We start from the raw sequence: 26,042 nt of genomic DNA, 5'->3' as shown, positions 1-26,042 counted from the left end.
AGTGTAACAAAATGCTGATCCTGTTAAAATGTGGTTAAATGAATGCACATTTCACCTCCTGTCTCTCATGATTTTGCCATATGCCATAAGTTAAATCGCTTTATACTTAGCATCTAGGCCCCAGTTCATCAACATGGCTTGTGCAATAGAGACATTTGTAGTCTAAGACTAGGTTTTTTTGTTTTTTTTTTTGGTCTTGAGTAGGGAAAGATTCCCCCGCTCCCCCCCCATGCAATAAAGTTCCTTACATAAAACTGGGAAGTCAATAAAGCTAAAAAGATGTCAGCAAAGATCCAAACAGTTAATTTATTACTCAAACATCCTGCCCAGGCACTTTATTTACAATCAAATCTGGTTGTATAAAGCTATTCCTCTTCCGTTGTTTTTTATCTCATTGTTTACAGATCCCTGTCTGTTACTTTGTATCTTATAACATATTGAACTCATGTGTGTGTTCAATGAAAACAGTCTTGGTTTTGTTTCAAAGTATTTTTTTGGATAAGTTGAAAGTATATACAACACAGCTCTGATCTCAACCCTGTCAACAAAATTAAATTGTGCCACAATAAATCTAAATAAATTCAGCAATTACTGAATAGTGGCCCTCCTTACCAAAATCCCCCAAATTATTTAGAAAAGTGTTTACAGAAACTTATCCAACAAGGGACATATATTACAAGTAACATGTTACTATACTCATTTTTTTTTTTTTGCCTTATAAATATACACGAGAGAATGTGCCTGACTATCTGACTATACTGTGCTTTGTATATATTACAGAATATGGTTTCTATGGGACTAAAAGTATGGGTAGTGCCAAAAAAACATTTAGATAGAAAAATGTGATTTACTTGCTGAGGTTGTAACACAAATAAAAAGGTTACATCGTGAATCAAACAAATGTAGTCTCTTTATGGCTGTGAGCAATCAGGGGTGTGACATCCCAGCTGCGTGGTCTGCAGCTCCTAAATTGGCCTTCAGACAGTGTCTTTGCAATGCTAGAAAGCTTTGTATTTAAATGTGGTTCATGTACATCTGCTTGTGTTCATGGAGGAAAATCCGGGACCAATGGGCAGCTTTTATTAGATTGAGTCCACACATGTGAGTGGGTTCCAGAGCGCTCTATTTGACAAAGGAGGACAGTAAAAATGTTCCCTTCTGGTGTTAGACCAACTCCAAAGATACCAGATTTCTCCAGGATAATGAGGTGTACAGAACAGTGACAAAGGGCCAAGATGGTTAGCTATGCTGGTGTAGATCTCAAGTATCTCCATTGACTTCACTAGCATTACTACAAATTAACACTGGGGTCACTGAGCAGAACATGGCCCAGAGTAAGCGGTGTAAACTTATCAGGTGCCAGATCTCATGGGGGCAAGTGAATGGTCTAGGATAACTAATTGTCCAGGACAGATGTGACCGGAATAGAGCGGGAGGACCACATATCAAATAAAGAAAACTATTTTCCTAGCCTGTTGACGTCAGGCTCTCTGTTCACATTACTGTGTTTCCTATTTGTTCTCCTTTCTGAATTAAAGCCCAGGAATACTACAAAGTAGTCATGCAACTTGATTTAAGCTCAAGAACTATTTGCAAAATAGATATACAATTGCATGTGTTATTTACACACAATTATCATGTTCTCTGCATACAAGTACTGTAACTGTACTTTCAAAATGGGTAATGAGTACAAATAACATTCCATGGGCAAGTTGAGTAAGTGCATATGTACAAAGTTCTGCACGCAAACTTGTGGTAATCAGACCCTAAAGATGAAACTTTACATCAAAAGATACTATACAGGCTCAGGTCTACAACAGTGATTTTAGTGTTATATCAGTTCCCCTGACTCATGTGTTCTATAAATGTTCTTAAGAATTTTTGAAGAAAAATCCTCTGTAGAGATTACAGCGAGGAGTCCTTATTGCACCTTAGAGACTAACAAATTTATTTGGGCATAAGCTTTAATTTGTTAGTCTCTAAGGTGCCACAAGGACTCCTCGTTGTTTTTGCTGATGCAGCCTAACATGGCTACCACTCTGAAATCTGTAGAGATTGTAGTTCTGATTTACAAAGGTGTAGGAAGTATTCCACTGCCTTTTCACCTGTCTAAAGTGGTGTAAAAATGGTAACTCTTATAGCTTGCTGAGAGTATGTCAGCATAGGGGCAGAAGTTTTCCAGTCAGTTCTGGGGGTTTTCATGGGGTGTTTTGCACTAGTAACAGAGAAGTGACTAGCATGGAATTCCCAAGATGAGTTACTTCAAAACTGGTGGAGAACAACTTTGTTGTTTATTACTGGGTAGTGGTGGGGGATAGGCTTGGACTCATGGAGACCCCCTTCACTGTGCCCTTTTCAAGTTTGCAGATGTTCTCTCTAGGATATTCATTTCTCCCATCTTCAGTCACCTCCAGCCTACGTGCAGTAAGCAAATGTGCCAAATGACACTTCAGTCTCAGAAAAGGTCATACATGCACCTTCTTTTGACCTGTTAATCTAACCTGTCTTGCTGCTGAGAGTTGTGCCCAACCTCTTGTGCTGAAAAAACTTTGTGGTGTTTAAGGCTGTGATTAATGGCTTTTCATTAACTCTTCTGTAATTACTATCTCTGAGGCCTCTTAGACATGCTATAATCCCCCCCCCCCCCCCCCCCCAGACTACATGCTTTATAATGGCACTAAACTTGCTAGATTCCTGTTTGGGAAATTCTACCCAAAACTCATTTCAGGGGGGATAAGGACAAAAGATGATGGTCTGTATTAGAGAAGAGTTTGAAGAACAGTTGGACTACTCTATCACTGTTCAAGCTTCCCTACATGGGGGGGAGTAAGGGGCAGTAACTACCCTCCTTTACTCCCCTTTTCACCTGAGTAAGGGTTACTCAGCTTACAGCTGCAGCATAGTGCAGTGCAAGGGCCACTTGGGGATACTTCTCACAGCGATCAAGGGACTTGGGAGGACTGTGGAGCACAATGTGCACTGACTCAGACCTCGCCCAACCAGCATGCTGGCGGAGTGCATGTAGGTGCAAGCTGCTCTGGAAAGGAATGAAGTCACTGACTTCCTCCTCAGACCAAGGGAGAGGTGAGGAGTTAATTGCCTCTCTGCATCAGTTGGGTCTCTGGTTTGCTCCTGTGGCGATGCACCTGCAAGACAGATTATACAAGGTAGACAGATTATACACTTACTATTTAGTCTTGAGTTATCCTTGAACTACCCAGGGCTGGATTGTCACTCTCATACTCGTAGATGTTGCAAATGTCCACTCGCCTACAATACAAATACTGGACAGGAGTGTCAAAAGTAGCTCACTGATGGGGCAGCACTGTTGCTATGGGCGGCACCTCTGTATAGCGAATCTGCACACCTATAGCCTTGCCCCCACCATGTGAAGACAGGAGAAGGAACAAGGTCACAGGCTGTCTGGAGCAATAGAGCTGCCTAAATTCTGAGATGAGTTTCTCCAGTAGAGTTGAGCAACTAATTATTTTTTCCATTGGGTGGCTGAACTGACATTTTTAAAAAATCCTTTTTTTTTTTTTTTTTTTTTCTTGTTGAATTAAACATTTTGAATGTTTATTTGAATTGACTTTTGACACTGACATTTTGTGGGGAAAAATCCAGCTTTGGGTTTTGTTTTGTTGTCCAGATGAAATTTTTTTTCTGAACTGGACCCAAATTTACAAATACATTTTTTTTCAGGTTGTTGAAACTATTTTTCAAAGGATTTATTATTTGCAAAAAATGTCACGCAGCTCTATTCTCCAGCCCCCACTTCTGTTCTCAGTTGGAAGAACCAGTTGATTGATTGATCTAACAGAGGAACCACAGTCTTGGCTCTAAAGTTGAACCAAACTAGAAACTTTTGAGGTTCAAAAAAATATTGGATGGAAATCTTACTTCCAAGTTATCACAACAGTCTGTACCCAAAGGATCAGAGCCTCATCTGGTGCAAATGGTATAGACCATTGAGGATCTGTCCCAGATGAAGCCAGGGAGTCCCTCACAGGAGAGTTCTAGATTAGAGTTGTGGACTAATTCAGAGAAGCACTTGAACTTTTAAATTGGATGAGAAAACCAAAACTTTTCACGTTCATTACTCTAAATCAAAAAAGGAGTTAGCATCCCAAGATAGTGCCTGAAGATGTATCTTTTATGTGTGTCCATTTTATCGCTTCTTTTCAAAGGATTTATGAACCAAATAAAAAGACAGATCTTTGAAAATAATGTTTCTTATGTCTCCATCTGAGTTTATCTCTTCAAAGCCATAGAAGATGCCTAGACACCCCATTTGCTTCCTTTTAATGGAATTTCTTATCCAGAACTGCTGATACTTCTGTTTATTTCTTGCTTTGAGAGATCTGCTCACCAGCACTGGGACTGCTGAACTCTCTGTGAAATCCTGCTTGATCACATATTGCAGGGATCTTTGGCACCTAGACTATGTCTGGCCTCACTTCCATGAATAAACAAATTCACCCAGAATCTCCACTGACCTCCTTTCTATTATTATGCTCTCCATTGTAAAAAACGCGTTGGCAGTCAGGGGCCTGATATTTATTTTATATTTTGCACAGTTTGCAGTCTTTTATAGTCTAATATTCATAAGCTGGAGATAAAGGCTAGAAAAATTGAAGCAACACCAAGAAACTCTGGAAAAATCAGTGGTTGATTCTTCTAGCATTTTGCCTTAGAGACTTACAAATATTAAATATGACTTAAACACACAGTTTTTTTTCTACCTGGTTTTAATGTGATTGTTTTGGAAATTTATTTGGCATTGGCTATTGATGCAAACCTTTATAGTTCTGAGCCCGCAGCCAGATATACACAGTCCCATCAAGCCCCCCAACAAATGAAGTCAATGGGGCTGGCACAAGTGCGAGGGTTTACCGTCACAGATATGAATGTAGTATCAGAGGTCTACCAATTGATCATTACTAAGGTCATTACCAGGGTATATGATGATTTCATCTACGTAATTTCTGGATGGCTGGGGGAAGAGATCTTGTGGCAAAAGTGCAAGACTAGAGTTGTGACACTTGGGTTCTGTAGATTTTCTTATCGACAGTCACAGGCATGTTGTAACAAAACGTTATTTGTGAAGCCCAAGGTGAGCCTTGATTAGAAGGCAGATGAGTTTCTAGTACTCAAAACACATCTGTGTGCAATTTCATCATCCACCCTCAGCACAGCACTGGAAGAGCTTTCACATTCTTATACCACAGGCACAGTCTCATGTTGCAGCAATACTCGTTGAGATCAAGTATTTATTGAAGAGGAAGATACCTCTGAAATATTTCCAAGTAACCATTTTCACAAAATGTTTCTCTGAGCAATCCCTCTGGCATAACAGGAGCAGCTGTTCCTCTCTCGGATCTATACTTTAAAGCTGTCTTAGCTGATTTGTCAGATCAGTTTCTTTAATGTACCAATCTGGTGAGGGATTGCTATCAGCTGCTCTGCATACTGCTGCCCTCAATTCTATCTATCATTACCACATGCAACTTCAGTGCCAATCCTCTCTCAAACTGAGGCTGTCCCTTGTATCAAAGAATGAAAGATGGAGAAATCTTCAAGTACGGCTGATCACTTATTGGGACTGTAGCAGCGTTGGAGAGCCTCTGTCATCGACCTGGACCCCATTGTGCAAGTCACTGTACGTATTCAGAACAAAAAGATGGTCCCCGTCCCAAACAGCTTATAGTCAAGACAAGAAGTTATAGACAGATAGGGGAGCAAAAGGAAATAGTGAGACAATATTGGGCAATATGACAGGCAGTGGTCTCAAGAGTAGAGTGGCAGCTGATGTGACCCTACTATGTGAATTTGAAACTAATTCTGTAGTAGAATTGCATGCAGCTAGTTAGGGATGAAATTGGAAGCCATGCAAAATCATCTAGGTTGGGGTTTCATTAAAACTCAAAATGATTTGCTGTGGTTCACAATTTTTTTTTTTTTTTTTTTTTTAAAAACCTGGTCCCAGTTTTGAACAAATTTGGGCTGATTTATTTCTCACTAAAAATTGGTCTGAGCTAGAAAATTTTACATCTAGAATCAAACTTTCCCAGAATTCAGGTGTGTTTAGATCTGAGCTTGTTGCTCTGGTGCATTGCTAGTTAGAACCCCATGTACCTTGCTGTTCATGATTTGACTGCAAAACAAGATGAAACTGGGTGGCTTTTAATTGAGTTTCACTTTTTGTTTGAACAAAAACCCAAACTTCTTTAGCAAAATTCTGTTGCTGTGAACCCAAGTTTGAAGAAATGTCTCTAGTCTAGTGATACAAATTCACTGTATTAATCTGAAAATATCTGTGAACATGAACACACTGTACAACTGAAGCAAAGCAAGTGAATTGCAGTACAAGGAATCTTATGTGTCGGTGGGTCAATAGATCCATTGAAATCAACTCAACTGTACCAACTTAAGCCAGCTGAGCCTTGAATATGCATTCACATGTCTTAATTGATGGAAACTGGAATAAAATAACTATACCAAAAGACAAGATGAGAAATATTGTTGCACCTTCCCCATGTGAAACACAAAATAAAATGGCAGGTAACTAAGATGCCTCTAAACTAAAACAATACAGTATTCCTCATAGACAACATTAGCCTAAAACTTGCAGATGTTTAAGAACCATTTCCAAAGTATGCCAGAAGAATTCCTTATTAGAGAAAAACAAGGATCTGGAATGGCTTTCCCACTGGTATCATAAAGAGTCTTCTACTATAACTCATTTTAATTTCGGCCCCTCTAAACAGAATTCAAGCTCAAATAAACTGAGCCACTGGAGTTTACTACTTGAATAGTTCAAATCTACATATTCCCACTGTTGAATCAGGTATTGTTTTCTATGTTTTATAAGGAAATTTCAGACACATTTGACTTCTCGCCGCTAAAGGTTTTGGCGGGTGGGGGAAGGGGAGGAGAGACACATGCCATTGAGTACATCTGTCTTCTTAAGTCAAATCTCCAGGCTTGAAATTGGAACATGCACTTTCTATTAAAATTATACAAACTTGTGAAACCCTGACTAGGCCAATGTTGTGGTTAAATGTGGGTTACTTTAGTTCATAGCTGCTGTGATTCAATATCCAGTGAACAGATTGCTTCTTTCATTACATCAAGATTTTCTTGAACTTAAAACAAAGATCTCTAATTTTTAAACGGCAAGACAAACAGTAATGGATATTGGGCCAGACTTACTTCCCCCCCCATTGAACCCACGCAGCAGTCTCTCAGTGAGAAGAAGTCTGCCAGGAGTGAGATCACGAGCTGCTTGCCACAGCTTCTTTCTACTGAATATTTTTCATTACAGTAATTTTTTTTGTTTTTGTCAAAAAATAAACACTAAAAAACCTAAATATTTTTGGTCTCTAAACCTTTTTTTTTGGATTTGTAATCTTCCAGGAAAAAAGAAATATGAATAACTCAGTTTCCAATGTTAAGCAGTTGTTTTGCAAAAAAGCTGCCTAACATTTTTGACCAGTTCCAGTCTTCCTATGGATCACAACTTTTCAAATTGACCCTTATTTGAAACTATTAAGAATTATTTGGAGAAATTATTCTAAGAGCTTTGAGGTTGTTCAGATAACAGGTTGGCTTGTTCACAATCTGCTCATGGCAAGTAGTTTGAATTGAAGATTTGAATATTGTCTATTTTGATTGGATACTTGGGTCGCCTGGCTTCTCATCCATGGTTGGATGAGTGCAATTCTTAAGAATCCTGTTTCTAATTAGGAAAGAGAAAGATAAGACAGAAAATAGCAATCCATGGTACGCCTTTACCGTGAATTCTGCTTGCAGTTCTGGTCACACCATCTCAAAGTGATATGAGAATTGGAAAAGGTACAGACAAGGGTAACAAAAATTAAGGGCATGAAACAGCTTCTATATGAGGAGAGATTAAGAAGACTGGGACTTTTCAGCTTGGAAAAGAGATGACTAAGAGGGTCTATAAAATCACAAATGGTGTGGAGAAAATGAATAAGGAAGTGTTATTACTCCTTCACATAACACAAGGGATTACCCAATGAAATCAATAGACAGCAAGTTGAATTAAAAAAAAAAAAAAAAAGGAAGTACTTTTTTTTTTTTTTTTTTTTTTTTTTTTCCACACAATGCCCAGTTAACCTGTAGAATTCATTGCTGGGGATGTTGTGAAGGCCAAAACCCCAAAAGGAGTTTAAAAAAGAAATAGGCATTGATGGACCTATCCGCCGTGAACCTATTAGCTGAGATGGTCAGGGATGCAACCCCATGCTCTGGGTGTCCCTAGCCTCTGATAGTCAAGCTGGAAGCGGACGACGTGATGAATCACTTGATTGCCTGTTCTGTTCATTTCTTCTGAAGCATCTGGCATTAGCCACTGTTAGAAGACTAAATGGACCGTTGGTCTGACCCCGGATGGCCGTTCTTAAGTTCTTAATGTGACTGCTCATTGCCTTTAATCAAATATTCTCTTAAAACTTGTTTTCTCTGTGTTTCTGTCAGTTAAGTAACTTTACTAAGCTACTAATGAAAATGATCAGTCCACTCGAATTTGAAAAAAAAAAAATAACTTGTGGAAATAGTTTCTCAGTCTTTGCACAGCTCTGTATGCAAAGTTTGCAAAATGCTTGTTGAATACTTTAGGATGACAAGCAATCTAAAATGCAAATGTTTTTGGTTTATATTTACACAGTCTGCAAGGAAAATATCTATGTTTTAGGCAGTTAACTTTGCAACGGTTTTGTTAATCAGTCTTGCTAGCTCTTTCTCATTCTCTTTGGTGGCTTTGGTGTTTCTAAGAAATGGGAATATAATGGCATCTTTATTATTCCGTGAACAGCAAAAAACATTATGGGGGGGAAATGTTACTAAAACGTAGCTCCTATTATTGATGAGAAATATTGTAAACTGGAGTGCAGTAACAAGCACTGAAACTTTGGGTCAGACTTTTGTCAGCCTTAGTAGTACCTTAATGAGAGTAACCCCACTGAAATGAGTGAGACTACTTGAGGTGTAAGGTGGACAAATCTGGCCTACAAAATACAACGTTAGCCTCTCATTGAAAGGTTATTTTGGTTTTATATTAAAGGCTGTTTTGATTAGGGAGTTCTCAGTTGTGTAGCTATTGGGCCTTTCTTCTCTCACTGTATTTGAATTCAGATCAGCCCTAGGCCATGAGTTAGTGAATCAGGCTGCATAGTTTAAGGAGCTTCTGAATCTTTTCTCTGTCCTTTTAAAAAGTCTTCAAGCAGATCTATTTAAAAGCATATTTTCAAATCACAGGAGCTATTGGGCTGATTAGCATTTTATCAGTTTGCTGTAGCACACTGAAAACTAGAATCCAAATTATGTCTGAGCCCCTGTGGAGTGTAGGGTGTATGGAGTAGCTTCGCCTGAGTGGTGAAAGAAAGTGTTGTTCCTATGTGCCTGCGTTCTTGCTAAAATCTACTGAAGTCTTCACTTGAGTGTAACTAAGCACAGGTCTATAGCAAGTGCACTCCCCAGGTGCTGGGAGAACCACTTGCCATGTATACCTGCAGACAAGATCTAGCATAGAGGCTTCTCCCTCTGTGCTCCTTTCCCAGTGCTACCCAGTTCACAGGGAAACCCTAGTCCATGCAGGCACAGCTCTTTAGGCAGAGTTAGCATCCCCGCTTGCTGCTTCTGGGATTAAAAGCAGCAACTTGAGTGACCTCATGCATACAGATGCTAGTGGCAATAACAGGAGTGTGCAAAACACTTGTATTGAGCAGGGTATTGGATGAATTTAGCTCTTTTTCCTGTTTGTTTCCTCTAGTCTATCAATGAAGTATCTGAACACCTCCAAGTATTTCTTCTTAGAGCTCTCCTCCCCAGCAAGTAGGAGTAAAATCTTGAACAGAGTTAAGACTTTGAAGTGGTTGTTATGGGAGACCTAGCTTACAAAATTCTTCTACTTAAACAGGTGATGCTAACAATCATTACTCTCCCCGCTGTGGTTTCATAGTCTGTCATATGCCTGTAACGGTCTGTCTTCTACATTGAAATCTATTCCAGTTAGTTGAATTTCATTAGGGAGGCACCTTGGCCTATTGGATAGGGCTTGGGACTGGGAATCAGGAGAACTGAGCTCTAGTCCTGGTTCTGTTACTGACTTGCTGTGTGATCTCTGGCAAGTCACTCCACTCCTCTGTGCCTCTTTCCCCTCTCACCCTTTGTCTTGTCTATAACTGACTGTAAGCTCCTCAGAGCAGAGACTCTTTCTGTGCTTGTACTGTGTCTAGCATGTTCAGACCTTGGTGCTACTGTAGTTGAAATAATTATCAAGAAACATAGCTATGGTAGGGCATAGTTAAAAAAGGAGAGACCGTCTCAAAAATAGCTAAGGGCAACCACAGGAAGAAGTGTAGAGAGTCAGTTATGTCAGCTTTGATTCTGAGATTTCCCCCACCCAACGGGCTAAACTGGCTCAATCAGATTTCCATCCTTCTTTTGCTATCATAGTCTTGCAAAGAGGACAGAGTGGGGCATAGAATCTAAACTGATTGATGTATAGATATTGGGTCAATCCAGGATGCCAAATTTGTAAGAACCGTGGACATTATATGGATATGAAAGAATATGCACAACAGCTGTGACATTCTTGCACATCTGATCTCAGTTAAGCAATGAACCCAGGAGTCACATGGCAACTTACATACATGGCTAGTCCCTCTTCTGGTTGCAATACACAATCCTCCAGGGCTTTGGAGGCCTAGTGGACCTAAATGGAGAGGTCATACCTGTTTCATAGGGTAGCAAACATTTGATCAGCAGTCATTTCCAAAAGGAAAAGTGGGACATCTGCTTAGCATACAAGGTTGTTAATGACATCCCCTTCCCCCTCTGACAGGTCAGTGGCCTGGTATTTGTCTTTGGTGCAAAGTAAAGGAGCTGGCATATTCTGCTGATCTCTAACACAGAGGAGAGAGTGAGGGTGCTTAAGTCAACTTTCACATGTCACTTCATCTGCACTTCACACTCTGCCCCAAAAATTCCATCCATCCCTCGTATGTCACACCTGGCACTCGGTTGACTTCCAGAAGGGTCAGTAGGGACTAAGGCTTCTGATAAAGGCTGATTTGAGATTGAGCTTCCTCTCTTATCAGAGATTCTCAAGGACAGTTCTGGTGACCTGTAGAACAACAATTATTGCTTGCTTGTCTCTGCTTGCTTACCTCTCTTCTTAATCAATCACTTGTTTCTTTTGAACCAGAGCTGGGAGACAGAATCCCATGCCATAGCAGTTAGCAACTCCAGATCTCATTGTTACACAGTGCTCTCAGCTTTAGAGTTTTCCTGTGCATTCATTAATTTTGATTTGGGAGAAATCACTGGTATATATCCACGCACAGGAAAGAGCCTGTAACAACTCTGCTTACAGAACAATCCGAAGCAGCAAAGAGAGAAAATGAGACTGATCCCTCTTACAGAAGTACAGGAAGCTTAGCCAGACTTCCTGAAGTTGGATTTGTTTCTTTGGCTGTGTTTTTATTGCTATCACAGCCTCCAAATCTGAGTCAGGGACTTTTTTCCATTGGCTGACATATCATTCATGTGTGTCTTCCCCATCTTGACCCATCATGTAACTAACACAGGGTGTGCAAAAAAAGTGTAGCAAGCTGTCTCACCCACACAAGGAGAATATTTGGTTTTCTGCAATCAGATGATAGATAGGAGTCAGATTTATGCTACCTGATTTCACACAACATTATTTCACACAATGGGCATATTTACCGTAACTTGTTTAAATGTCACCTGACCTGATGGAGAAAAACTGAGTTAATGATTCACTTAATGAATGAGAACATGTGGGTTGAGATCCCTGAAATATAGAGTTCATTAGCTAAGGAGGAACCCAGGAAGAACCAGTCAGTCAAGTCCATGGTTAGACAGCCTGCATAAAAAAGCTTTCTGGGGATGACTTTACTGAGAGTAGCATCTGAATTTCTCTTGCTACCCCTAAAGTTAGCTTTCTATTGATTTGTTTGTATAGCCCCAGTAGTGTACTATGCATCTTACAGACAGGTATAAAAATGAGGTCCTTCCCCTGAAGAGCTTACAAACACCTACGTGTGTGCTTATTCGTACTTGCAGGCAACCTACAAATGGAGAATGGGATGATGTAGATCAGGGGTGGGCAAAGTTTTTGGCCCAAGGGCCACATCTGGGTATGGAAATTGTATGGCGGGCCATGAATGCTCACGAAATTGGGGATTGTGGTGCAGGAGGGGGTGAGGGCTCCAGCTGGGGGTGTGGGCTCTGGGGTGGGGCTGGGATGCAGGAGCGTGCTCCGGGCTGGGACCGAGGGGTTCAGAGGGCAGGAGGGAGATCAGGGCTGGGGCAGTGGGTTGGGGCGTAGGGGCAGTCAGGGGTGCAGGCTCCGGGTGGCTCTTACCTCAAGCAGCTCATAGAAGCAGTGGCATGTCCCCCCTCTGGCTCCTACACGGAGGTGTGGCCAGGCAGCTCTGTGTGCTGCCCCATCTGCAGGCACCACCCCTGCATCTCCCATTGGCCATAGTTCCTGGCCAATGGGAGCTGCGGGGGCAGTGCTTGGGACAGGGGCAGCGTGCGGAGCCCCCTGGCTGCCCCTATGGATAGGGGCTGGAGAGGGGACATGCTGCTGCTTGCGCAGAGCGGGGCAAGCCCTCAACACTGCTCCCCAGCAGGAGCTTGAGACCTGGATTAAAATGTCTGAAGGGCTGGATGCTGCCCCCAGGCCGTACTTTGCCGACCCCGATGTAGATATTTTTATTCTAACTAAATCTATAATCTATTAATTGACTATTTCAGTTTCTTACATTACTATTTAGGATTTGTGGATTAAGCACTATGGGGTGATACGAAGTATGCACAGAGGAGGATGCCTGAAATTTACTCTACTGGGACCCTGTGGCTCACGCACTTGCAGTCAGAAGGATCAGCTGAATATAACATAAGCCTCGTTCATTGTGAAAACTGCTAACAGAATTTATCTCCTTCAAACCAAGCATCTCCACCTCACACTTGTCATTCCACAAGCTATTATTTAACTTAAGCTTTCATAGGAATTTTGGGAAACTCCATCAATCTTTATTAATTTTTTTAAGGACACTCTTGTGTGTTGTCAATGCTGGAAACAGCTTCAGCACTGACTTGCAGAGTCTTGTGTAGGGGTGGGAAGAAGACACGCCTCATATAAATACAGAACTGATTCATGCCACTATGAAATAGTAAGAGTTCAGCAAATAAGGGTGGTGGTGTGAGATACCTGATCCTCCTTAATTTGAAAATGCAAACAGTTATGCAACATCTTAAGGGAAGATTCTATTTTCATATTTTATCTATCTAGGTATTTATATTGCACTTATGACAGCGATCTTAGAACTTCACATTCTGAACTTCTCCCTTGACAATCTGCTTTCTTTGCAGGTAACTCCCTGGAGCTTTCCACATAAGGAAAGTAAAATAGCTGGTTGAAAAATCTGATGAAACCATTTTCCATTGGCAAACGCAGCTTTGCTGAGATTGAAAAATTTCATGTGATCATGTCAAATTTAGTCAAAATAGATGGAGGAAATGTCAAAATGAATAGCTTCAACTTTACTGAGAAAGTTAAAGCTTTTTATTTTGACATTAATATATTATTAAAATCAAATTCTCTGGACTTTTTGTTCTGCAGGAAATTTTGAACTTTGTTTTCATTCTGAATCAGGACCAAATATTTGAAATGTTAGAATTTTCTGTAAAATGTAAATCTGGTTTTCTGACTAGCACTAAAGAGGAAGATGTATTCTGGATACGTTTAATGCCTAAAACTGTGTGCCCACTTTGCACATGCAATCACAACAGTCGTGAGGCTAACTGGGTAACTGCTACACAAATGACCATAATTAACACTTACCACAAATTTATACACAAATCGGGTAAGTGCATGCACAAGCTAGGTACACAGTTGCAGGCTCATTCCTGAAGCCCTCCATTGGTGTATGTGCTTCAGACAAGTATTCCCATTAACTTTACTCAGGACTGCAAGATTGGCCCTCAGTTTGACTTGGAAAATCTCTCATTCCAATGGATGAAATTCTGCCACCACTTATATCAATGTAAATGCCAAGTTACTTCAATAGATTTACTCCATAATGACACTGGTTTGTAATTTGAGCTTATGGTGTCAAATTCTGCTCTCGGTTTTCCCTTGTAGGCTCCCTGTTTACAGAGAAGTGATTTCATTTGGTTTTAAGTTTCTGGTTTTGCCATTTATCCCCTCACCTTCCCAATTAACCAATCCAATGAAACTAGAAAATGCATTTTGAATTTTTTTGCTTTGAATGTGTTTTCCTATTTTATCTATTATGGCACTGTAATTTGTGATTTCAGTGACCCTGTAAGTTATCATAACCTTGTATTAGTGGAGTTAATATGCTGAGTTGTTGTTCTAGTACCCAGAAAGGGCAAGGAGAGACAGATCTCCAATGATACGGCTCTAAATCCACATAGTGTTTGAGTGAGTAGGTAGTTTCCTCCCCCAGACCAGTCGCCAAGTTCTTCTTCAGTTCATCCATCTGCAATCTGTTCCCTCTGCTTCACATTGGTGATGAATTATACTCTACTTCCTCAGTCTAATCCTTTTCATTTATTTATATTTTATGGAGGAAACATAAAAGACTCCTCATAAAAATCCAACTGTTTTTGATAAACCTTGTCATGTGCAAATAATGGAGCCTTGTCAAGCATAAGCCCTGCTGGAAATTTATGCCTTCTAATAATAATAATAAAAAAGAGGAAAATCAGAAACAAATAAGAATATATTGAATTAGATTCAAAGCATGTTTATCGCTTTGACTTGGTTGCTGTAAAGTATTTTTATCTTTAAAAAGAAAAGTTGGTGCATGTTAGTGTGACTAAAATACCACATTGTGATTGAACTCTGGAATCTCTAGTAGAATGGAAATATACAGTTCCTTATTCTCTATCCAGAACTGACTCTCTTGTTTCTAAGACTGGGGGTGGGGGGAGGGGTTTGACGTTGGGAAGAAACATTTTGACACTGACATATTCTGTTAATATGGAATCAAGCTAATGAGAGGTCTGGGCAATAAGATGAGTTGCTGTTCATTGAAGGACCAGTTTGGGTTTAGCAAACCCAATTTTGGAGAGACTGTTTTAAGATGAATTGGTCAGGATCAGTTTTTACAAGAATACTAGAGTTCCTATAGCAGCAAATATCCCTGATAACAGACAACAGGTCTAAGTGTTGCCCACAGCTGACAGTCACATTTGTTATTCTTTGCAGATTAAGCACATAGATATCTGATATAGAGAACTGATAATGTGCGGCTAAGGATAAAATCCAAGGAAGCCCAGTCTAACTAGCCTCTAATTAAAATCTCTCAACTTTAAGCCATTTTATTTCCTATTACAGTTTTTTCTTTGAAAATAAGGCAAAATTGAACGTTAATGGCTCACTTACAATACTAGTTAACATTTATTTAGCACTCTGTCAATGAATCAATGAGACCATTTGAGAAGCAAGGTTCTATGCAAAGTGAGTAAGATGGCAGAATCTGATCTCAACAAATTATTCTCTCCATCTCTTAAAGAAGGCCAAAGGAGGCTTCTTACAAGTAACTAGTTGTCTGAGTAGATTTCTTGTGTAGATCCACATAAGCAGATATTAATTAGTGCTTCCAAGAGTGAGGATCTTCACAGGAGTAGTAATTTCCTCATTTTGCAAATGAGGAAACCCAGTGAGAGGGATTAAGTGACATGCCAAATTTGTCGGGTTGAGTTGCAGGGAGAGGTGGGATTAGAACATAAAAGGAACAATCTTATGATGCTTTTAAATTTAGAGCATCTGCTGTACCAAGCTTAACTGGTTGTAGGGGCATATATGGGGGGGTGCAAAGAAGTTCCCCTCTGAAACACCACCCTTGAGAGCATCCCTGCATGGGGGGGGGGGGGAGGTGAGGAGGGTCCTCTCTGGGCAGGTTCATTTAAGGGCCTACTTAAGATGTTTGGAGTTTGAGTACCTCAACTCTTGGGGCCCATATTAGAGTTGTGCAGAGAAAGAGAATTCCATTTCACAGAGGATTTCAAAATTTGGTTTTATTCTGGTTTGGAACAAACCCCCACATTTCAAAATCCTTCAAAAGGGGATGGTGCCCAGGCTCAAGGGCTGTTCATGTGGCAGGTTGACCTGGAGTCAGACCCTGGAAGCCCTGGGGTCCCCAACTCTGGGGCTGTTCATCTGGCAGGCTGTCACAGACCCTGAAAGCCCAGGTTGCTGGGGAGCTGTGAGCCTAGATACATGACTGATCCAAAACCCTGGGAGCTCTATTCTCCAGCAGTCTGAAAGATGTGTTGCAGAGGCTGTTGAGGACCTGGGTGGGCAAGATGGCAGGAAACCAGGAAGGTTTCCAACGGCACCCTACTTGCCTGCGTTCTGTTGCAACTTACTCAAAATTAAATAAATTATCTCTGTGAAGCATTTAGATTTTGATACACCAGAATTCTGTGATGGAAAAGCATTCTGTCAGAGAATTTCTAACCTGCATCTACTCCGCTCTACTCAACATCACTAGTCAATGTTGAAAATATAAAATTAACACATCTGGGATCCAGGAATGTCAGTATTAATACACTCTCTGGGATCAGGCATCAAGTATTGAAACAGACACCATAGCATCTACCCTGTGTGCAGTGCTGTCACAGCAGACCTATGATGGTAGTCTTTCTAATAAAGATGCCAAATGTTAATACAAGAATGATCAGATTAAGACTGTAATTTACAGCATAGATCCACTATTGTAATGAAGTTTGCAACAAGATTGTAAATCCTTATAAATCAACTTTATTGAAAGTGTGGGATTATCCTCTTCGAATACCGTAGGTAGACTGTGTCTATAGGAGAAGGAAGAATTAATCTACCTATATATCTCCTGCCAAATTCTTAGCTGGGGTATATAGGCACAGTCAACCTTCAAGCTATGATACCTTCCCATTTGTCTCTCCTCTCCCTGCCTCCCAGGCACAGTCAGACCTGACTTGACAGGGATAGCTCATCTTTGGTCTATATGCGTCGGATTCTAAACAGCGGTCAAACCGAGCCAAATGTGTTGCAGCAACAGTTTTAGACAAAATGGGCCTGATTCTGATCTCTCACTGGTAAAGCCTGTGTAACTTTTTATTTTATTTGAGTCATTACTGATTTACACAATATCATGGAAACTAGAATCTGGGCATGGGGAGGAGAAGGGGAGCTTCAGGTGCATCCACTAGTAACCCTGTAGTTTGGCCCTCACAACTTAGAAGAGAATTGCTTTTTGAATGTTTGATATCACCATATAGTGCTTTTGGATGATGTGACAGGACATGTTTTGAAGAAAGTAGTTATAATGCTAAGTGACCTAAGTTTATAGCAATGTGTATATTAATTAGAGTGCCTGGTGTAGAAAAAGGATGCAACAAAGAAATAATTTGAACATTTGTCTTGTATAGCATAGAAAATCAGTATTTCAGTCCTTGCTTATCTAAACAGCATGGCCTCCCACAATATGTAGGGAGACTTGTCTCTTTTTTTCTTTAAAGTCACTGTTCAATGTGCCCTCCCTCCTGGAAGGTGACATAAATCATCAGCCAGTCAGGGTTGCTTGCTGTTTTTAATTCTTTGGAAATATCAGTATTAGGGGTCATATTTCTGAAGATTATGGGAAGATGATGATGATTCACGGGTAAGAAAGAATCACTCGATCTCCCAATGGAAACTTTGAATGACTAACGACACTAAACTGCATGAACTTGACTAAAATATCATGGCCCAGCTCCAGTTGTGAACATGGCCACTAGTGAATTTATTGCTGTGATGTTAGCTTAGTTATTTTATAGCCCCAATTAGGTGTTCCGAGTCTGTTCCTGTGACACAGACATCCATTGTGATGAACATAGTCTGCATTTTTGGGGGGAGGGCAGGGAGAAGACTAAGAAGGACCTTGTAAGGATTCTGGTCTCCTAGGCTATATTTTTCCAGATGTGAATGCACAAGATCTTTGCACTAGCAATCATGCTCACAAATGGTAGCAATGTAGGTGCACAATACCCCGCGTGAGCATGTGGATTACACAAACACATTTTTGCTTATGCATTACATCACTTGCTTGTACACATGAGTGAAAGAACACTAATTCACAGATACTCACCTGGCCACATAGTTTTCATGACACTCTGCTCCACCAAAAATGCTTTGAAATAAAGGAGACTTTCTGTTGGTAGTATTCCAGATGAGGTGCTTAGCAAGCCAGACTCTTTATAGGGCAATACAATCAACAGGTGTTCTCTGGCCATGAATGTGCAAATAGGCTAGGGGGAGGAGGGGTGTAGCAGGGACTATGTAGACCCCCTGGCCATTCCTTGATGGCAACCTGGGATACAGCAGTTAGGGCTATGACAACCTTGTGGCTGTCTGGCACCTCCGCAGTCTAGTGAGTAAAGCATCCTTTCACCTATTACCCCTGCAGGATCACCACCCAAGCAGCCCAGATTAGGTTGGGCAGGCAACTAAGAATTTGAGCTGTAAGCTTCCTGGTCTGTGCCAGGTGTCTGCACAAGGGAAATGTGGAATTTCCAACCCAAAAGAAAGAACAGATGTTTAAACATTCTTTTAACTGTAAACTAAAATTTTAAAGTCTACCCATACATTTAATATCCTACATCTGTATACGCAATGTGTGTATAATCTCTTTAAGCTGCTGAAAGGCCCATATTTCAAAATTAGGGCAGCTCCTTGTATCTTAGTCACTGTTGTGTACCTTTCTGATGTTGCAGCAAGCATGACACGTCACAACATATTCTTGGGGGTGGGGGTGAGCATGAATCTCAGAAAAGAACATGATTGAGTGAGGTAAGATCTGTCAGCCACAGCCCTGACTTTTCCTTGCAATTCTTGGTTCTAATCGTACCCTCTGAGCTGGTATTGAGTCAGCTCTTTAAATACAGCATATGCCCTGTCCTACCATTCTATAACATGAGATGATAGACACAGTAAATAATCTTATGCAACATAATATTAAATAGTAAATTAATTTAATGACAATACTCAAGCAGTTAACTTGTGTTTTACAGTAAGTGCCGAAGAATTGACAGCTATGCCAGCTTCTGACAGCAAAAACAAGTGAATTTTACTGCTTACTATCCCATAGTCCAGGTACTTACAATTTTAAGGTGGCACCTAGGGATAAAGAATAAAGTCTGGTATTTAAATGGTGTATAGGTGGTTAGGCAGGGCCTCCGCACTTCACCGCCGAAATTGCTGATCTTCAGCATTGTCAAGATCATGTCAAGCATTCAGACAAAGAATAAAGCTGTGATCACAGTTCTGTTAAAAAGTAAATAGGCTAAGATAGTCTTTATTTTTAAGGTGTGCATGAGCCAGCAATGCAGAGCTTCTTAGTTTGTTATTGTACTGCAGTGACTGAAAAGGCTTATTTGCAAACATGGCAACCATTATCCTTGGCAATAGTTTACATAGAGCCTTGGAGCCCACTTTGATATCACATTGCTGTAAACCACGAGTAACCCTACTGAAGTCAATAGTGTTCAAGTTTCCAGTTCTTATTTACAGCAAGGGGCAAATTAACCATGGCCCATTATTTTCAGGGAGGGAGGACTGAGAGAGCTGAATTTCCTATTATACCCACTAACCACAAAAAAACAAACAAATGTGAACAAAATTAATACTAATATAACAGCAGGAGAACAAGGTCAAATGTCCAGTCTAATGGGATGGTGGAGGAGGAGAACCTTAGAAAAGTGATTACTAATAATCTATCAAAACAAGACTCTTAATCCTTCCAGAGTCCAATAATATGTTATGTAAGGCTACCTTTTATTCTGCTCTTTGTTTTTTGGAATACTACTATGTTTGTAAATACATTTCCCTGCATGGGAAGCTGTTGAAAGCATCACAATGGAATAGGGGCGGGGTATTTAATGATAGGGCCAAGCTACAAACTCTAAATTTGGATCCAGAATTAAATTTACTCAAAATTTTGGATCCAGGGTTTTGGTTTGTCTTGTTATAGGGATATGGTGAGTCAAACAAAACAGTTTTGAACTTCCCCAAAGTTTGAATGGGGGTGGTTGTTCTTTTAATGAAAGGTTTTCATCTGAGTCCATCTTTTTGATATGTTTATTTGGTTCCCCCAAACCCACCACTTCCTGATCTTCAAGTATTAGTACAAATTTTGAATAGAACTGCTCAAAAATGTGAAATTTTCTTAATAAATTTAAGAAGTGTGAAATGTTCCATAAAAATAAGTTCTGGTTGGAAAACCTCTTTACTTCTAAAAACAAAATTTTCACCCAGTGAAATTTCCGAATGATTGTTTCTTGGTGGGTTATGGTTTTTTTTGTTTGTTTTTGTTTTTTTAATAGCTCTAATTCTGAACTGCTTTAATGGACACTTTTGTGCCTCTGTCAATCCCAAGGAAACCAGTGGCAGACATATTTCAGTGAATACTGTGACAAACTGACAACATTGTCTTATGCTTTTTAATTCTATTGGTGAAAGCCAGCATGCTTTACTTAGCCATAATATCAATGGGGGTATTGACTAAAATCTGCAGGATTTGGTCCTGCGCTATTTCATATCACACATGGATAGATCACAAAGCTAATATAGGTTTGTCTACTTCCCCCACAAGTTATCATTTGTATTGTGTAGTATTTTCCCCCAGATACACACCTGACTCCTTTAAAATTTATACAAGTTCATATTGCTGGCCATGGCAATATGACACACATTTTTGGTAAATGGGGACTATCGCTTTATTCCAACTGTACCCTCCTTAACCATAATCATTTCCCCATATTACACTGTGTGTCTAGATGTGTTCTAGGGTGATTTTTTTTTTTTTTTTTTTTGGCCACTAAGTACCATGCTGAAGACTAGTTTTATTTATGCCAAGATTTTCTCATGCTTAGTATCTTCTAGCAAAGAACTGTCAATTTACTTATTTTTTCTTCAGGATTCATTACCTTTATATTTTCTGTCTTAAATTGCAATATTACTTATCTGCCTATGCTCTTAACCTATCAACATTTTTGTTGAATTTTATTGCCAATATTTTTATTGACTTTCTTCCCCCGACATTCTGTATTGGCATCAATTCTTTGATTTTTCATAATGACCCTGAAGCAACAATGCGCTTATCCTGATTTTTGTGAAAATTGTTCTCCCTCAATGCAGCCTGAACTGAGCACTCTCAGTACTAAGCACCACTTTGGCAGCATGAAGGGATCTGGAAAGCTGACAGAAGTCTCCAGGTATCTGTATTACCCACATGGGAAATCGCAGGAAGTATAGAATCTGCTAAATTGGCTGTCTAGCTCCTGCCCTGCACTGTGAGAGAATTGCAGGCAAAATGAGGAGTCATAGAAGGTCTTCTAACTCAGCAATCCACAGCGGCAGCACAAATCCTCTGGGACGGCCACCATCTGGGTGTAGTGTAGAGCAGTCCTGAGGCTGCCCTAAATCTATACTGACATCAAAATTCTTTATGGCTCCTCCACTCACCAGCTGTTGTGAATACCACTACTTATGAATACTTTGCCTTAGTCCTTAATGAGGGTAATGAGGAGATTCAGGGTAGTACCAGGGTGGCTAATGGAAATGAGGATATGGAAGTAGAAATTACTACATCAGAGATGGAAGGAAACTCAAACAGCTTAATGGGAGTAATTTGGGGGCCCAGATAATCTCCATCCAAGAATATTAAAGGAACTGGCACATGAAATTTCAAGCCCGATAGTAAAGTAATGAATCCGTTAACTCAGGGGTCGTACCCTATGAATGGAGAATTGCTAATATTGTAGCTATTTTTAAGAAAGAGAAAAAAGGGATAGTTTGATCTTAATTGTATGCAAGGTCTTGGAACAAATTTTGAAAGAGAAAGTAGTCAAGGACATAGAGGCAAATGGTAATTGGGATAAAATACAACATGGTTTTACAAAAGGTAGATCACGTCAGACCAAGCTGAACTCCTTCTTTGAAAAGATAATTATTATTATTTTTTTTTTAGACAAAGGAAATGCAGTAGATCTAATCTACATGGATTTCAGGAAGGCATCTGATACATGGGAAATTATTAGTTAAATTGGAGAAGATGGGGATTAATATGAGACTTGAAAGGTAGATAAGAAACTGGTTAAAGGGGAGACTGCAGCAGGTCATACTGAAAGTTGAACTGTCAGGCTGGAGTGAGAGTTATCATTGGAGTTCCTCAGGGATTGGTCCTGGGGCCAATCTTTTTAAATATATTTTTAATGACCTTGGCGCACATAGTGGGAGCGTGCTAATAAAATTAGCGGCTGACACAAATTTGGGAGGTATAGTCAATATAGAGGAGGACTGGATGACCTTATAAACTGAAATAATAGAAATGGGATAGAATTAAATAGTGCAAGGTCATGCACTTAGGGACTAACAACAAGAATTTTTGCTTCAAGCTGGGGACATATCAGTGGGAAGGGATAGAGGAGGAGAAAGACCAGGTGTACTGGTTAATCACAAGATGACTATGAGCTGTCAATGTGTTGCGGCCATGAAAAAGGCTAATGGGATCCTAGGATGCATCAGGTGAGGTATTTCCAGTAGAGACAGGGAAGTGTTAGTACTGTTATACAAGGCACTGGTGAGATCTCATCTGGAATACTGTGTGCAGTTTTGATCTCCCATGTTTAAAAAAGATGAATTCAAACTGGAACAGATGCAGAGAAGGGCTAGCAGGATGATCAGAGGAATGGAAAATCTATCTTATGAGTGGAGAGCTTGGCTTGTTTAGCCTAACCAAAAGAAGGCTGAGGGGAGATCTGATTGCTCTCTATAAATACATCAGAGGGATAAATACTGGGGAGGGAGAGGTGTTATTTAAATTAAGCACCAGTGTGCACACAGGAACAAATGGATGTAAACTGGCCATCAACGAGTTTAGGCTTGAAATTAGATGAAGGTTTCAAACTATCAGAGGAGTGAAGTTCTGGAACAGCCTTTTAAGGGGAGCAGTGGGGGCAAAAAACCTACCTGGTTTCAAGACTGAGCTTGATAAGTTTGTGGAGGGGATGGTATGATGAAACTGCCTACAATCATAGAATCATAGAAGATTAGAATTGGAAGGGACCTCAGGAGGTCATCTAGTCCAACCCCCTGCTCAAAGCAGGATCAGCCCCAACTAAATCATTCCAGACAAGGCTTTGTCAAGCCGGGCTTTAAAAACCTCTAAGGATGGAGATTCCTCCACCTCCCTAGGTAACCCATTCCAGTGCTTCAGCACCCTCCTACTGAAATAGTGTTTCCTAATATCCAACCTCCCCCACTGCAACTTAAGACCATTGTTCCTTGTTCTGTCATCTGCCACCACTGAGAACAGCCGAGCTCCACCCTCTTTGGAACCCCCCTTCAGGTGGTTGAAGGCTGCTGTCAAATCCCTCCTCACTCTTATCTTCTGCAGACTAAATAAGCCCCGTTTCCTCTGCCTCGCCTCATAAGTCATATGCCCCAGCCCCCTAATCATTTTTGTTGCCCTCCACTGGACTCTCATGGCATGTGGCCAATCTGTGACTTCTAGTAGCAAATATTTCCCAGTGGCTGGTGATGGGATACTAGCTGGGGAGGGCTCTGAGTGACTACAGAGAATTTTTTCCCAGGTGTCTGGCTGCTGACTCTTGCCTATATGCTCAGAGTCTAATTGATTGCCATATTTGGGGTCAGGAAAAAATTTCCCCTGAGTCAGATTGGCAGAGATCCTGGATTTTATTTTTGCCTTCCTCTGCAGCATAGGACATGGGTCATTTGCAGGTTTAAACTAGTGTAATTCGTGGATTATTTATAACTTGGTCTTTAAATCATGATTTGAGGACTTCAGTAACTCAGCCAGAGGTTATGGGTCTACTACAGGAATATGGGGGTGAAGTTCTGTGGCTGGAAATGTGCAGGAGTCAGACTAGATGATCAAGATAGTCCCTTTTGGCCTTAATCTATGAGTGTATGGCTTCAGCTGAGAATTGAGGCCCGTGTCTTTAATATCCGACTTGGTTCTTAGTTTTTGAGTAAGTATAACCCTGATAGCACTGTCGGAAGCTTACCATCCCGCAGACAGGCACCATGCAAGCTTTTCTCTACAATCCTACTGGCACACACAATTTAGATATGCGATTGCCATTATTGTGAGAGTTGGCTATGCAATCCCCTGTGCTGCACCCTATCTTTATATGGCATGTAGACCTTTCTAGCATTAAATCATCTTTCAGTACTTTCCGTCTTTCCCATTTGTATGCTTTCCCTCATTGCTTTATCCCCTTCAGTTTCACCCACTGTTTCCCACATTTTTATTGCAGACAGAGTTATTCATGTAGTTATGCATCTTTACAGTGATGGAGCTTTTTGAGCAATCCTCTTTTCTGCAAAGGAAAACTTTAAAACATTCCTGATATTAAATGCTCAGGCAGGTAAATGCATTTATCTTTTTGGAGCTGTATTTAAAAAAAAAAAAAAAAAAAAAAAAACGCAGCTCTTCGGTGGGGTTGCCATATAATCAGGCACTTTTTTCAGATATTTTAGTGTGTGGTGGAGGCTGGAAAACTAGTTATTGTATCTTGTGTATAAGGACAATATGACTTTAATTGAAAACTTAAGATCTTTGGATATACTTTTCTAAACTGCCTATTTTCCTGCACCTAGGTATTGTGTGAAAACTCTAGAAAACAGGAAATTCTCCATCCCAATTTCTGGATTATTTTTCAGCTTGTTATTTGAAGCCCGCTACTATGTCTTCCTCTGTTTTGATTGTTTAAGGGAATGATTTATTGAACAGGTGAGACTTTTCAGCTTGATCTGACAACAGGGCTCTTCTTAATTCCTTTGAGAGGATGTCCTTGGGCCTACTTCTGCCAAGTCTATCTGTGTATTTCCCTCATTTATTAAATTTGATTAGTCTGTACGGGGTAATTGTAGTTGCTGTGCCAGTCCTGAAAGCCAAGGAAGTTGTTGACCCCTTGGTCCCATTCCACTGAAGGCTTTGTAGACCAGTAGCAGGACCGTGAATTAGGTACAATAGTGAATGATGTACATATAATAATGAATTATATACCAGCAGATTATGTGATCTGTTCAGTTTGCCCATCTCAGAAGATGGGCAGCTCTGTTATGCAACAGCTCTAGTTTCTTTAATACTTTATGTAGACCCAAATGAGGAAAATTCCAATAGATCAGCCTCAAGGTTATGAATGCATGTACTACTTTGGGCCTGTTTTATCTGGGAGGGATAGATGGAGTCATCTTGCTAGAAAATGTTTGGGGGGAAAGATAAATTTGACTTCAGCTATAAGTACTACATCTCATGTGACCCCAAGGCTTGAAACTAATTAACTTTTGGAGGGTTAATTCTTAAAAGCACTTTCTTTTTTTCCAACTAACATCACTTTAGCTTTTCCTAGATTAGTTTGAGGTGGTTCTTCATCCATGCACTAAGATATCTGGGAGAGCACACTGTAGTGGATGAGCAAGATTTATCACTGCCATACTGCTAGCATTGCAATCATGATACCTTGTGGTTCAATGCCCCCTCATGTTTGTACAGAGAGCAGAAACAAGTCTGATTCTCATGGGACTTCATATGTCCAAGCTCAAGACAAAGACTGCTGTGCCTGCCATGATTATTTGGGATTTGTTGGGAAGGGATTAACAGGCTGTTTAGCATAATTCTGCCTGTTTCCTCCAGTACATGCAGGTGGGAAAGGAATGTTTATCAGTAGTGTCAAAAGCAGGAGATGGAATAGATTAACACTGTTTAACGTCCATTGTCATGAGGCTATCCACTATTGCCAACAATGCTATTTTTGGCACCATGACCTGGCCAGAAGACCAAATAGAAGGGGTCTATATATCAGCAGATTTCCAACATTGTTGGAGCTGCCTGACTACCACTGATTTTGATGCACCTGCTCAGTTTGAGATGGACAGTATTTAATGTTGGAGTAATGAGTTTTCTTAGGAG

This window comes from Malaclemys terrapin, chromosome 9, assembly GCF_027887155.1.
Source record: "Malaclemys terrapin pileata isolate rMalTer1 chromosome 9, rMalTer1.hap1, whole genome shotgun sequence".
NCBI classification, from domain to species: domain Eukaryota; kingdom Metazoa; phylum Chordata; order Testudines; family Emydidae; genus Malaclemys; species Malaclemys terrapin.
This window is presented reverse-complemented; position numbering follows the sequence as displayed.